At 37.5% G+C, this 16,923-nt stretch overlaps 1 pseudogene; it reads left to right on the top strand.

The window, feature by feature from the left end:
* LOC128652490 (uncharacterized) overlaps window positions 1-6,695 on the top strand; it is a 35,151-nt pseudogene extending 28,456 nt beyond the window's left edge.
* The last annotated feature ends 10,228 nt before the right edge of the window (window positions 6,696-16,923 follow it).

The following is a 16,923-nucleotide window of genomic DNA, read 5'->3' as shown; positions in this document are numbered from 1 at the left end:
TCTATTCTTATATCAACAATATAGTTTATGATAGTCTTAAAGGGACATGAAACCCAAAATTTTTCTTTCATGATTCAGATGGAGAATACAATATTAAACAACTTTGCATTTTACTTCTATTATTTAATTTGCTTCCTTCTCTTGTTATAATTTGCTGAAAGATTTATCTAGGCAAGCTCAGGAGCAGCAAAGAACCTAGGTTCTAGCTGCTGATTGGTGGCTGCATATATTTACTGATTTTCATTGGCTCACCCATGTGTTCAGTTAGAAACCAGTAGTGCATTGCTGTTCCTTCAACAAATAATACCAAGAATGAAACAGATTAAATAATAGAAGTCAATTAGAAAGATGTTTAAAATTATATTCTCTATCTGAATCATGAAAGACAAAGTTAGGGTTTCATGTCCCTTTAATATAAAAAGACAGTTCAATAATCCAGCCGTTATAGTTAGAAATAAATTCCTTTCCTAGCCGTTCAAAAATCCTCCTACAAACAGGAGATTTCATTTTATGTACAATCATATCTGCACTACAGAATTCATTGGCGATAATATTTGTCCAACTGGGTTCTACCACCTAGGTACAATGATGTTTAATCCCAGAGAAAGCTTGCTAACCACAACTATTCAATGCTCTGTGTTACTCACTTACAGAAATCAGCAAGTGGCGAAATACAGGTATACCCCGCTCATACAGCGGGTTAGGGACCAGAGCCCCGCTGTAAAGTGAAAACCGCCTTAAAGTCAAACAAGGCAGTTTTAGCTATCTTTTCACTTGCCAGTGTGTTTAAAAACTTAAAAACATGTTTAACTAACATATATTAGTGGTGCAATAGCATTAAGTTGAGTTTAACACTAGCTCAGCACAGTATTCAATAAATACTGTACCTGTAAAATAGTGACAATTACTGTAGTACAATTTGCCAGACTATAGCACTGAGACACAGATTGCACTGCAATGCAGTTAACAGAGTGAACTGCACATAACAAAATGGTGCCAGTCCCTTTTCTCGCAATCTCACAAAGATTACAGCACTGTTTCAAATATTTGGAGGTTGAACTTCAGCTCAACAAAGCGCTGTATTAGCAAAGAGCTGTAAAGTGAAGCGCTGTAAAGTGAGGTATACCTGTATTAGTCTTTGCTGAAGCTTGATATTTCTAACCAAGACTCTGAATGATGATTAGTAGCTCTGTTTTAGAATAATATAAAAGGAACAAACATAAAAGAAAAACTCATCCAGTTTGCCCATATTTCTGTCTGATGGGTAGACATATTTAATTCTCAGGATAATCCTATACATATCCAAAGCATTATTTCCTGCTACCTATGGGCTCATTTCCATTGAGCTGTAAATGGTTTTGCACAAGGTTAAAAACAAATTTTTTGTCTCAGAAGCCTTTACAGGGCCTATTTATGAAAGGCCTGTCGGACATGATCCGACATTGCGGATCATGTCCGACATACCTCGCTGAATGCGGAAAGAAATACGCTCTCCACATTCAGCATTGCACCAGCAACTCTTGTGAACCGCTGGTGCAACACCGCCCCCTGTAGATTTGCGGACAATCGGGCGCTAGCAGGGGGTGTCAATCAACCCGATCGTACTCGATTGGGTTAAATTGCGAAGATATCTATCCGCCTCCTGAGAGCAGGCGGACAGGTTATGGATCAGCGGTCTTTAGACCGCTGCTACATAACTGGTGTTTCTGGCTCGCCAGAAGGCTCGCCAGAAACACGGGGCTTCAAGCTCCATACGGAGCTTGATACATAGGCCCCGACAACTTTTCTCTTTTTATATTTGGTTTTAAATGTAATACTTTGTGCTGCCCTATGCAGTTTGGAGTTAGGTTCTTAATTATATTTCAATATATACTTCATATAAAAAAATAATCAAGCACATATCTCCAACTAGACCTATCCCTAGGGCAACGCTTAGTTTTACATCTAAAAAAAAATAGCAATACATTAAAACCAAAAACAAATGGCTGATCCTAATTTTAAATAAATTCTTTAAATTCTTTATTAGGTGACCAAATCACTTTAACTAGCTCGAAAAAACTCCTAACACTGCAACTAACTGTGTCTTTTCCTAGCCGATCACAGGTAAGGTGCGCAGAAGCTAAATGTAACTTTTATCATTTAAGGCCGGGTTACTATAGCAATAAACTTGTTAAGGCAAGATGTTTGATGTTGTATGGAAGCATTAACACAATGTTATCTCACACACGCACGAAAAGACCGACTGCATGCATTGCACAAAGTATTTCAATGGAAACTTGGTACTGAAATGGAGCCGTAAACTAATTTTAGCTGTCGGAAACTTGGGTAGCTTATGACTCCATTTTTACTGATGCAGTGGAAACGAGCCCTATATTAGAAATAAATTCCTTTAACCAAACACCTTCTTCTTAAAGTACAACTTTTACAAATTATTTATGAACTACCAACTCTTAGTTCTGGGGGTCAATTTATTAATGTGCAAGCAGACATGATATGATGTAGCGTATCATGTCCGCTGCACATCTATAAATGCCGAGAGGATACGCTGCCGGCATTTATCATTGCACCAGCAGTCCTTGTGAACTGCTGATGCAATACCACCCCCTGCAGATTCGTCCGCTAGCAGGGAGTGTATACATTATACTACCCACTTGAGATAACTTTGGTGAACTGACTGTTTGATCAATAGTACTTAAAAGGGGCATTAAAGAAAAAAAAGAAAAAATGCTGTAATTTGTTAGAACATTTTATTTTTGCACAACTGATTGCATGTAACTATGTGCTTAACCACTGCAAAGTTAGCTATATGCACTACTGGGAGCTAGCTAAAGCATATTGTGAGTCAATGACAAGAGGTGTAAGTGTGTAGCCACCAATAACCAGCTACAATAGTGCATTGTTGCTCCTGCAGCTACCTAGCTATGCTTTTTAACAAAGGATACAAAAAGAACAAAGTTCATTTTATAAGAAAAATGGATTAAAAAGTCTCTTACAATTTCCTCTATTTATCAAGGTCTGTCGGACCTGATCCGACAGTGCGGATCAGGTCCGACAGACCTCGCTGAATACGGAGAGCAATACGCTCACCATATTCAGCATTGCACCAGCAGCTCTTGTGAGCTGCTGGTGCAAAGCCGCCCCCTGCAGACTCGCGGCCAATAGGCTGCCAGCAGGGGGGTGTCAATCAACCCGATCATACTCGATCGGGTTGATTTCCGGCGATGTCTGTCCGCCTGCTCAGAGCAGGCGGACAGGATATGGAGCAGCAGTCTTTGTGACCGCTGCTTCATAACTGCTGTTTCTGGAGAGACTGCAGACTCGCCAGAAACACGGGGCATCAAGCTCCATTCGGAGCTTGATAAATTTGCCCCTTTATCTGAACCATGAAAGTTTTAGTTTGACTTCCATGCCATTTTAAACTGTTATTTCTGTTTTCCAGTATCTTGAATGGTCATTTAGAGATACTAAAGACCCCTCTGTTGCCCTTCAAGTTCAGAAAATGTGGATTTCCAAAATAGCATTGACCAGGGCCAACTGGGACCAAAAACAGGCCTGGGCATATTTTCTGAAGAGCAGCCCACTACTCCCCTGTTTTGTTATTTTACTATATCCCGAAACTGATAAATATAATGTACTACTTTGATTTACAAAAAATGTAATGTAATAATAAAGCAGAAGTTATTTATGTTTACATTTAAATAAAGAATAACCGCCTGTTGCTCCTTAGACTGTTATGTATTAGTGTAGTATTACAGCAGCCGATCAACAGATGGCAGTGTTGTGAAACTGTGTTTGTTATAAGTTCCATATTTTAATGTAATACCTTCTTATTATTATTATTAAGTTCCTGTAGTTGTGAGTTAGTAAAAATTACATGAAGGAGTATTGTTCCTGTTCACGAGAGCCTGTGAGTTGTACTTATATATCCAGAATGAATAAAATGGGGGGGGAATTTTTTTTCACGAGGGGGCACGCATTTACAAAGTATGTATGAGAGTCAAAATAAGAGCAGACCTACATATTCTGTGTGTAGATTCTGGCTGACTTATCCCCCACTATTAACATTTGGAGAATATGTGCTAAATCACTAGATAAAAGAATGAAGTCTAAATCCTATGCAGTGCACTTAAACAGAGCCATTAAACTTGAGACCCCCAGTGCAATAGCTCCTTAAAAACAATTCGCCCCTTAATCACCATGATCCAAAACACTTAAACTCATTCTCAAATCTCAATCATGTCCCCTAAACAGCCATGCACCCCAAATGCCCCAATGCAATTAACCCCTTTGTTTGCAATAGTAGTGAGGATATTAGGTTTTCAGGTACTGGTAATTTTGTAGATTAGATTTAGCTATACCTGTTTCACAATAACTAACGGATATCAGGCTACTTAATACAACCTATGTACTGTGAACCTATAAGAATATGATTGTATCATATAAATATGTCTATAAATGGCTACCGGCTTCTATCGACGCCTCAAAAGTGCACTGTGATTTTAGGGCCGGCCTAATACATTGCAGAACTGCGCAGACTGTCTGAAAATTGCAATTTTGGCGCCAGTGTAGAATCCTTGCTAAGAGACAGGCTTGTGTTTGGGGTACATGATGAAGCATTGCAACGCAGACTCCTATCAAAACAGAATCTAACTTTTAATATGGCACATGAAGTTTGCCATAAATGCAAGCATACATGTCATATTCAGTCAGTTATCCAAAGAAAAGAAATTTAAACAAAAAACAACAGAAGAATATGAATACAACACCGAAGTAACACACTATGCTGGTACTACACATGCCGTTTTTGATGGTGAAATGTCTACAGGTGTTTATTTAAATGATTATGTAAATAAATAGGAAACTCCATTTGTAGGACAGAAGACATACACTGAGATTATGCTTCAAGATGTTCCTTGCAAAATGAAAGTAGATTCACGCTGTGATTATTCTTTAATTTTAGAAGAGAATTTTACCACAGTATAGCCTCAGAGTAGTCCTCCAATAGTACCATGTGATATTCAACTGGTAGACTATAACAAACAGGTTGTGGAAGTCATGGGTGCTAGTTTTACTCCAGTAAAGTATGTTAAATTCAGTGGAAATTTTTGTTTAATAATTACTAAAGGACAAAAGAACAAGTTTGCTCGGCAGACAGTGGTTTGAACCCCTAGTTATTCCATTAACTGTAGTGCATTGTGTATCCACAGATACTTTACAGAATGTGGTTAAAAACTTTAGTACAGTTTTTGAAGAGGGTTTGACATTTATAAAGTCCCTCCTGTTTCTTTTGTATTATATCATAATGTACCCCTAAGTCATAAGAAGCCTCATGAAGTTGTATTGCTCCCAGACCAACAATAGATGCTGAGATTGCACGTCAATGCATAATTGAAGCTGTAACACACCAATAGTTCCAGTTATTAAGCAAGATGGGCATGTTAAGATTTGTGCTGACTATAAATGTACAATCAAATTCTTACTACTGTAGCAAGAGGAAAGATTTTTGTCAAATTGGATATTGCGCAAGCATATCAACAGTTACTTATGGATGTAGAGGCTGCTGATGCACAAACAAGAGCTTTTCGAGCAAATCATTTGCAGTTTGGAGTTTGTAATGCTCCAGATATATTTCAGAAATTAATTAAGAACCTCCTATCAGGACTTCCATGGGTGGTACCCTATTTTGATTATGCCCTTGTTGGAGCAGATTGCATACAGTCATTAGCTGCATGACTGAAAGTGTTTTTTGGATGCTGGTCTAAAATTAAAAAAAGTAGAGTGTGTTTCTGGCGTTACCAGCATAGATTTTCTAGGTTACAGAATTAATGCACAATACATTAATCCAATTAATTAATACATTAATTAATTAATTTCAAGGTTGACGCTATCCATAGATCTCCAGTTCAAACAAATAAACAAGAACTGCATGCATGGTAGTGAGGCTCTTATTGCACTTTACTTAATGACTCTTCTACAGAGAGAAATTATGCCCAAATTGACAAGGAGGCTTTAGCTATCGAGTCAGGAGTAAAAAAGTTTCATGACTATTTGTATGGGCAGAAGTTCCCCATTATAACAGATCATAAGACTCTACTGGCTCTGTTTACTAGCAATACTACTACTCCTCAAATTATTTTCCCATGCATGCTTTGGTGGTTCTTGATGTTAAATAGCTATGATTTTGTGTTCTGGTAATGTCCTGGGAAGACTATAACCAATGCTGATGCTTTACGTTGGTTGTCCACACCTTCTCCAGAATTCCTTGTCCCTCCTATATTTGAGGTTCTCATGTTGGAATCAATTCCAAATCCTCCTTAACAAGCCAGTAACAATGCTCAAATGACTGCCAAGGATCTCTTGCTGGCCCGTGTGCTCAACTAGGTTTGGACGGGATGGCCAAAATTAAAAGTTAAAGAAAAGTTCAAACCATTTGTAGTATGCCAACATGAACTATCTGCTTATAAAGGTTGTCTATTATGGGGAAACAGAGTGGTTATTCCTAATGCAGCACAAGCTCAAGCACTGAATACTCTCCATGAGGGCCCCCCTAAATAATGTGTATGAAAGCTATAGCTAGAAGTTATGTTTGGTGGTCTAAAATGGATAAAGTGATTGGGAAATGGGTAAAAAAAATCTGTGTACCATGTCAATCCACTCATCATTCTCCACCTAGAGCCGCATTACATCCATTGTAAGTAACCAGGACACCTTGGTCACATTTACATATAGAGTTTGCTGGCCCTCTTCAAGAACAGGTGTCTTATTTTTTTTAAGTTGTTGACTCCTTTTCAAAATGGTTAGAAATTCTCTTAAGGAGTCTTTTTGCTACACATGGGCTGCCTGTTACAATTATGTAAGAAAATGGTACACAATTTACTGCATCATAATTCAAAACCTTTATAACAATTAATCTGATTCGTCATATCAAGATTTCACCTTTCCATCCATCATCAAATGGCCAAGTTGAGAGTATGGTTTAGACTACCAAAGACTCATTAGAAAGGACTCGTAGACTTGCAAATTTCCTTCTGCAACAACATGTGACACCATGCTCCAGTACAGTTTGTAGTCTAGCAGAGTTATATATGAGACACTGTCTCAAAACATGTCTGGATCATTTACATCCTGATTTAACATCTGCGTTACAGGAGAAGCAAGAATCAAAATTCCATAATAACAATAAGGTATCTAATTTGAGAGTTGTTGAACCTGACAGTAATGTTAATGTAATTAACTATGCTACTGGACCTAAATGGACACCTGTACAGTTCTTATAACCCCTGGAACAGTGTCATACAATGTACAGATTGCTGATGGCAGGACGTTACTAAGGCACATTGATTAGATCCGAGAGCGGTCCGAAAAAATTGTGCCTGCTACTGTTTCCATTGGCACTGGGTTTTCTATGGTACTAAATGACATTGAACCACTGGATAATACAAAGGACAGTTTTCCAACAGTTTCTGTTACAGAGCCATCATTATACATTTCATCTAATGGTGGGTGCACAGGAAGAAATGACAAGCCCAAATTGTGGTCCAAATGAACCAATTCTAAATTTAGATCTTGAGCATCCAAGAAGAACTATTCACTGTACCAGTTATCTCGAAGACTTTGAGGTCTAGGGGAAAGGAATGTTATGTATTAGTGTAGTATTACAGCAGTCGATCAACAGATGGCAGTGTTGTGAAGCTGTGCTTGTCACAAGTTCCATGTCAATGTAAAATCCCTGTGTCGGCTTTCTTTTTCTAACACCCGAGATCTCATATCTTTTAGCCCTTATAACTTTTGTGTGCAATATTTTTTTGAAATAATTTCTATTAGATAGTGTTAATATGATCTTAAAATGCAAATGAGAGCACACAATTGTGATTTTTCAGGACTTGTAATACCTGTGTAATGGAATTTTATTGCGAAGAGACCACATCGCAGACAGAAAAATCATAACGCGCAACTTGTAATCTTGCCCTTTAATTGTTTTTTTCATCTTGGAAAACTTGCCACCATAAATGCAATGCCATACACTTACTGCATACTGTTAGCCCTTTTGCAGAAATGCCTTTAGTGACTGAAGGGCCAGAAGGGGCCCGTAGATGGGTGTACCCAGTCTCAATAGAAAAACTCTGAGACCCCTATAGTTATGCCCCTGCTTAAGGAGCAGGGCATAGGTAAATGCAAAAATACAGTTTATAGACAGAGAAAAGATGAAAACACAGTATGCAAGTATATACTAGAGGGCAGACAAGAGGTAGACCCCAAGAACCGTACTATTTCTATATGAGCAGCAATAAGCTCTCCCCACTCCTTACCTACCTAGATGTTAGGTTGTCTGAAGTTGTCACAGGTCAATCTTGCACTGAATGGAAATCTATCAGAGGAGATACAGCTCTGAAGGGAGCCATTTAACATCCTACAGAGCCAGCCATTCTGTGGAAGGTAATTTTAATGTAATGATGGGGAACAGTACCTGAGCCGGCTCACAGAAACATGGTAGGGGCAGGACCGGCCTAAACCTAACTCACAGACACAGCAAAGCAGTGAGTGGTATGGTAGGGCTGTATAAATAATAATGCTGGTGACTAGACAGGGATAAGGTAACCAGCCTGCAACTGACCCTGGACCAATGGGATTATGCCCTGTATGCCCTATGCTTAGCCGAGGCCTGGCAAAATAACTATAGATAGACAGCATTAAAGGCTGCCATGACTTACAGCTTCCCCTTGGTATAGGAAATAACACCTAATTTATACCCCTATATATATATCTTCTCTGTTCTCTTTTATCTAAAAAAACAAAAAGAAAAGCTTGCACGCAAGTCTTTCCACTTAGTCCACTTAATTCTACACAGAAAGAATTTTGCAGTGGGGACAAAATAAGTTTTAAAATATTATTTGGCTTACACTTATGACCATTTGAGAAGCATTAATTGCCTTTCAGTGAGTTGCACACTCGCAAGAGCAATATACATACCAGAGCTATTGTTATTGTATTTGCATCTTATTAATAATAATTTTAAGTGCTAAAATAAAATTCCTTTTAAATTAAACAGTTTGAAATACTCCTTTATATTGTGTCTATCTAAACAAAAGATGAAGATAACAGTAGTAATAATATATATTGATAGTCTGTGTGCAAGATTTAAGAATTTAAACACGCCTAACACTTTTAAACCATTTCTTTACAGTATTCCACTGAGGAAATATTTCCAGATAGACACCTTGGGCTGATGCAAATGATAACTTACAGATAGCTTATTTGTGAATAGATATATTGTGAGACAACTCCCCAAAGTAAACTATCACCATGTCACAGCGCTATATCTAAAAAGTGTGATCTTTCCTTCTTTGTCCTCTCTTACAGATAGTCTTTTAATCATACAATGCTGCAACAAGGCTCCTCACCAACATTCCTGATCAATATACAGCAGAGAATATTCCTTAGAGAATACATTTTTTTTTCTAGCATCATTGACAATCAATTTGGACAGACTTACTCGTATTACTGCTATAGATCTTGGCTGTTTGCCACACGACTGTTAACATTGCAATTTCTGTCCATATTTTGGAGGGAAAAAAATAAAAATTGTAGATACCTAGTCTAGTGCACTGGATCTTACATTCGGTGATAGGGATAGTGGAGATGGAAAATACATAAGGACATAAATATATATTATTTATTTACAATTGGTCAATTTAGACAGGGTTGTATGATAAGATCAGGGGATAAAATTAACTAAACACTTTGCAGTAAAGTGCTATCAAAGGTTTATTCCAATCAAATTCACTTGGCAAAAATTACTTGATACTTAAATCACAATTCCTATCACGCTAGAGCTCTAGTCTTTGAATACCTTAGAGCCTTGAAATACATCAGTGATATTTCTAAAGAATATATATACTTTAGATTTAATACAGTCTATACTGAAAAACATCTATATTAAAGGGACACTAAACCCAATTTTTTTCTTTCATTGTTCAGAAAGAGCATGCAATTTTAAGCAACTTTCTATTTTACTCCAATTATCAATTTGTCTTCGTTCACTTGTTATCTTTATTTGAAAAAGAAGGCGTCTAAGCTTTTTTTTTTTGGTTCAGCACTCTGGAAAGCACTTTTTATTGGTGGATGAATTTATCCACCAATCAGCAAGAACAACCCAGGTTGTTCACCAAAAATGGGCCGGCATCTAAACTTACATTCTTGCATTTCAAGTAAAGATACTAAGAGAATTAAGAAAATTTGATAATAGGAGTAAATTAGAAAGTTGCTTAAAATGTCATGATCTATCTGAATCACAAAAGAAAAAAATTAGGTTCAGTGTCCCTTTAACACTAAAACCTCATTTTAATTAATTAACCCCCTGGAGTTAATTATTAAGCCCTAAGGGGTATCAAATGTACATGTCCTCTAATGCAATAACCCCTCTAACAAAATAACCCTATATCTAGTATTATGTTTTTATCACAAGGGTATTAAGGTTTTATGACACAGTGTTGTGCTCCAGAACAGAAGTTTGTCTTCTGCCAGCTGTGCCTTATGATGTCACACGCAATGAGGAAGTGTCCAGGGCAGAGGTACTTTCGTATCCTTCTTAATGATTTAGGGGAAGCAATAACAGAGCCCATATCAATGCCTTCAAAACATTTAGAGAGACATGAGAACTTTTGTTTGTTTCTCTCTCTATTTAAGTTTCTTTCTATGTTTATCGCATACAGGCCTAGATTACAAGTGGAGAGCAATCCATAGTGCTCCCATTTTTACTTCCATACTACGGGGTCGATTTATGAAGCAGCGGATGCTGCTTCCGACCCACTCCACTTCAGGTCCGCCTGAAGCGGAAGTTAAGAAGCAGCGGTCCTAAGACCGCTGCTCCTTAACTCATCCGCCACCTCTGAGGTGGTGGACAGCAATCAGCCCGATCGGATACGATCGGGTTGATTGACACCCACTTCTAGTGGCCGATTGGCCGCACATCTGCAGGGAAGGCATTGCACAAGCAGTTCACCCGAACTGCTGGTGCAATGATAAATGCTGACAGCGTATGCTGTCGGCATTTATCGATGTGCGGCGGACATGATACGATACAGCGTATCATGTCCGTCCGCACTTTAATAAATTGACCCCTACAAGTTGAAATATATTAATATATTTATTAATAAAAAGTGTGTTAACAGTGATATAAAGAGATATGGGGGGCTGATTTTCGGCGAGCCTTCAGGTTTGCCAGAAACAAGTTATGAAGCAGTGGTCTAAAGACCGCTGCTCCATAACTTTTCCACCTGCTCTGAGGCTGCGTACAAAAATCAACCTGATTGAATATGATCGGGTTGATTGACACCCCCTACTAGCAGCCGAGAATCTGCAGGGAGTGGCATTTATCGATGTGCGGCGGACATGATACGCTACATCGTATTATGTTCGCTCGCACTTAGATGAATTGGCCCCTTTGTGTGTGTTTACATCGTATCATGTCCACTCACACATTAATAAATATACCCCATGGTATATGACAAGGTGTTGGATTGGTAAGGGCTAAAGCTTGTATTTGTATGAGTGTATGTATATATGTGTATGTGTGTGTATATGTATATATATATATATATATATATATATATATATATATGTGAGTCCCAAACTTTAAATTCCTTCCAGAGAATGAATGTCCAATATGAAGATTCTATTTTAAAAAAGGTATCCTTAAATATCCTTCGATAAACGGTGAGAGTGTTGAAATATGTGAAAAAAGAAAAAAGAAAAAAACGTTGTGGTTTTCAAATCAAATTTCAAAAATGATCGTGAATATCCAAAAATCCTGAAAAGATGATGTGATGGAGTGGGCGTGAAAAAAATCAAAAATATGTGTACACAAAAGATGAAAAAATATATGAAAAAATATATGTTCTAAAAAAGAAAAAGGAAAAAATGTGAAAAATTAATCCAAATGAATATTTAAGATGTGTTAAAATAAATAACACACTTATAAAGTGACCCTTATGTGAGTCCAAGCTGTAAAGAGATGCTCCTAAAAAGTCATTCCTATGTGTAAACGATAAAAAAATACAAAAATGAATCCTATGTCTCAGGGATCAATTTCTTCAAAGATATACCTGTAATAAAACAAATATAACATAGTGCAAAACTGCTATACAAACTTACGCCTAGATTTAGAGTTCTGTGGCCAAAGGGGTGCATTAGCTAAGCGTGCTTTTTTCTGGCCGCACCTTTTAAATACTGCTGGTATTGAGAGTTCACAGAATGGCTGCGTTAGGCTCCAAAAAAGGAGCGTTTAGCATATTTAACGCAACTTCAACTCTCGATACCAGCGTTGCTTACGGACGCGGCCAGCTTCAAAAACGTGCTCGTGCACGATTCCCCCATAGAAAACAATGGGGCTGTTTGAGCTGAAAAAAAACCTAACACCTGCAAAAAAGCCGCGTTCAGCTCCTAACGCAGCCCCATTGTTTGCTATGGGGAAACACTTCCTACGTCTGCACCTAACACTCTAACATGTACCACGAGTCTAAACACCCCTAACCTTACACTTATTAACCCCTATTCTGCCGCTCCTGCTATCGCTGACCCCTGCATATTATTATTAACCCCTAATCTGCCGCTCCGTAAACCGCCGCTACTTACATTATCCCTATGTACCCCTAATCTGCTGTCCCTAACACCGCCGACCCCTATATTATATTTATTAACCCCTAATCTTCCCCCCACAACGTCGCCTTCACCTGCCTACACTTATTAACCCCTAATCTGCTGAGCGGACCGCACCGCTATTATAATAAAGTTATTAACCCCTAATCCGCCTCACTAACCCTATAATAAATAGTATTAACCCCTAATCTGCCCTCCCTAACATCGCCGACACCTAACTTCAAACATTAACCCCTAATCTGCCGACTGGAGCTCACCGCTATTCTAATAAATGTATTAACCCCTAAAGCTAAGTCTAACCCTAACACTAACACCCCCCTAAGTTAAATATAATTTAAATCTAACGAAATAAATTAACTCTTATTAAATAAATTATTCCTATTTAAAGCTAAATACTTACCTGTAAAATAAATCCTAATATAGCTACAATATAAATTATAATTATATTATAGCTATTTTAGGATTTATATTTATTTTACAGGTAACTTTGTATTTATTTTAACCAGGTACAATAGCTATTAAATAGTTAAGAACTATTTAATAGCTAAAAGAGTTAAAATAATTACAAAATGACCTGTAAAATAAATCCTAACCTAAGTTACAATTAAACCTAACACTACACTATCAATAAATTAATTAAATAAAATACCTACAATTACCTACAATTAAACCTAACACTACACTATCAATACATTAATTAAATACAATATCTACAAATAAATACAATGAAATAAACTAACTAAAGTACAAAAAATAAAAAAGAACTAAGTTACAAAAAATAAAAAAATATTTACAAACATCAGAAAAATATTACAACAATTTTAAAATAATTACACCTACTCTAAGCCCCCTAAAAATGCCCTACCCTATTCTAAATTACAAAAGTTCAAAGCTCTTTTACCTTACCAGCCCTGAACAGGGCCCTTTGCGGGGCATGCCCCAAAGAATTCAGCTCTTTTGCCTGTAAAAAAAACACATACAATACCCCCCCAACATTACAACTCAGCTTTGAACTTTTGTAATTTAGAATAGGGTAGGGCATTTTTTTATTTTGGGGGTCTTTGTTATTTTATTAGGGGGCTTAGAGGAGGTGTAATTAGTTTAAAATTGTTGTAATATTTTTCTGATGTTTGTAAATACTTTTTTATTTTTTGTACTTTAGTTAGTTTATTTCATTGTATTTATTTGTAGATATTGTATTTAATTAATGTATTGATAGTGTAGTGTTAGGTTTAATTGTAGGTAATTGTAGGTATTTTATTTAATTAATTTATTGATAGTGTAGTGTTAGGTTTAATTGTAACTTAGGTTAGGATTTATTTTACAGGTCATTTTGTAATTATTTTAACTATTTTAGCTATTAAATAGTTCTTAACTATTTAATAGCTATTGTACCTGGTTAAAATAAATACAAAGTTACCTGTAAAATAAATATAAATCCTAAAATAGCTATAATATAATTATAATTTATATTGTAGCTATATTAGGATTTATTTTACAGGTAAGTATTTAGCTTTAAATAGGAATAATTTATTTAATAAGAGTTAATTTATTTCGTTAGATTTAAATTATATTTAACTTAGGGGGGTGTTAGTGTTAGGGTTAGACTTAGCTTTAGGGGTTAATACATTTATTAGAATAGCGGTGAGCTCCAGTCGGCAGATTAGGGGTTAATGTTTGAAGTTAGTCGGCGGTGTTAGGGGCAGCAGATTAGGGGTACATAAGGATAACGTAGGTGGCGGTCGGCAGATTAGGGGTTAATTATTGTAGGTAGCTGGTGGCGACGTTGTGGGGGGCAGGTTAGGGGTTAATAAATATAATATAGTGGTCGGCGGTGTTAGGGGCAGCAGATTAGGGGTACATAAGAGTAACGTAGGTGGCGGTCGGCAGATTAGGGGTTAAAAAAATTTAATCGAGTGGCGGCGATGTGGGGGGACCTCGGTTTAGGGGTACATAGGTAGTTTATGGGTGTTAGTGTACTTTAGAGCACAGTAGTTAAGAGCTTTATAAACCGGCGTTAGCCCAGAAAGCTCTTAACTACTGACTTTTTTCTGCGGCTGGAGTTTTGTCGTTAGATTTCTAACGCTCACTTCAGCCACGACTCTAAATACCGGAGTTAGAAAGATCCCATTGAAAAGATAGGATACGCAATTGACATAAGGGGATCTGCGGTATGGAAAAGTTGCGGCTGAAAAGTGAGCGTTAGACCCTTTAATGACTGACTCCAAATACCAGAGGGCGGTAAAAACCAGCGTTAGGAGCCTCTAACGCTGGTTTTGACGGCTACCGCCCAACTCTAAATCTAGGCCTTAGTCAGTAATTGAAAAGAAGCTTACCATATATGTCAATGCGTTTTGGCCCTAAGAACTGGGCCTTTATCAAGACTATCAAGATAGGAGGCGCATTGTGTATTAATTTTAGCACTACATTTACTTTTTTGAGGGGTGCTGGTACCCACAATACTAGGAGCCACAGACACAAGGTTGAGCGCTGTCAGATTTTAACAGATATATATATATATATATATATATATGCATGTGTACATATGTATGTATATGTGCACATACATATGTACACACACATAAACATACATACATATACGTATACATTGAGCTCTTCTCAGTTAAACACCTTGTTATACACCATATTTATTTGAATCACTGTTAAAATGTGTTTTATAATTAAACATATATTGTACTTTTTATATTAACAATGATATAAAGAGATATGGTGTATGACAAGGTGTTGGATTGGTAAGGGCTAAAGGGTGTATTTGTATGAGTGTATGTATATATGTGTATGTGGGTATATATATATATATATATATATATATATATATATATATATATATATGCATGTGTACATATTTATGTGTATGTATATGTGCACATACATATGTACACACATATATACATACACACATATACGTTGAGCTCTTCTCAGTTAAACACCTTGTTATACACCATATTTATTTGTATCACGGTTAAAAAGTGTTTTAAAATTAAACATATATTATACATTTAATATGTATAAATATGAATCAAATGCTTTATTTTAATATGTTTAACATTTTTACATACTTTTTTCCTAGCCCTAAAACTTTACTTCAGTTCCCCAGGCATGCTAACTTAAGTGCAACACATAACTCACCACTTGTAATTTGAGTGATGTTTAGTGTGACTGCACTATCCATTTAAAGTATAGGGTGCACTAAGAAAATGTCCCCTGCAGTAAAACTTTCTTACTATTCACTTGAAATACCAGATTACGCACTTTTCTATCAATAGCGCTTCACTTGTTATCCACATGTAGTGTATATTTCACTATTTTAAATGTGAGGTTCACCCCACATTAATTTTGATGTGATCACCATGGTTGTTGATACCCTCTATAAAACTTGAGGGGTTTGAGACTCCAGTTGAGAAAGAGGGGGATCCCTTCTTTCCAGTGTATGGTCTCATATCCCTGTCATTAGATGGTGATTGCCATAAAAATAGCAATCACCTACCCAGAGGCGTAACTAGAAACCTCAGGGCCCTGGCGCAAGAATCAATGAAGGGGCCCCCCACAAACAAAACCACAACCTCTTTTTGAGCTTATCAGCCCCCTTCATCCTCTTAGCCCTCTCTCCTTTACACAGCACTCTTCTCACCATCTTTGCCTCATCTCATTTACACAGCTCTCCCTCACACAGCCCCCTCCTTACCCTCTCAGCTCCCCTCTCCCTCACACACAGCCCCCTCCTCACAAAGCACACTTCTCAACTTCTCAACCCCCCCTAACAACCAGGCAGCTCCCATTAGCTACCTCCCACAATCCCATTCTCACCCTTTTAGCCTCCTTTCCTCACACACAGACCCCTCATCACCCTCTCTCCCTCACAGAGCCCCTTCTCACCTTCTCAGCCCCCTCTCCTCATGCACCCCCATACTTTTAGCCCCCCTCTTCTTTCTCAAACACCCCCTCATACGCAAACAGTCTCTCCTTACACATTCAGCCTCCTTCTCCTTCAAACAGCTCTAATCTTACCCTCACACAAAGCCCCTCCTTACCCGCTCAGCCCAAATCACCCTCACACACAGGGCCCTCTTTACTTACTTAAACTCCCTACCTCAAAAATAACACTCTCCTGCCCTCCCTCACACACAGCCCACTCATAAACCACTCAGCCTCTCTAACACATAGGGGCCTATTTATCAAAGTGTCAACCGAAAATACGCTGGAATTCCGCATCATAATTGTTGCGAGATTGATCCGACCTAGTTA

Source organism: Bombina bombina, chromosome 3 (assembly GCF_027579735.1).
Source record: "Bombina bombina isolate aBomBom1 chromosome 3, aBomBom1.pri, whole genome shotgun sequence".
Taxonomy (NCBI): domain Eukaryota; kingdom Metazoa; phylum Chordata; class Amphibia; order Anura; family Bombinatoridae; genus Bombina; species Bombina bombina.
The sequence above is the reverse complement of the archived record's forward strand: the minus strand, read 5'-3'. Positions and strand labels throughout refer to the sequence as shown.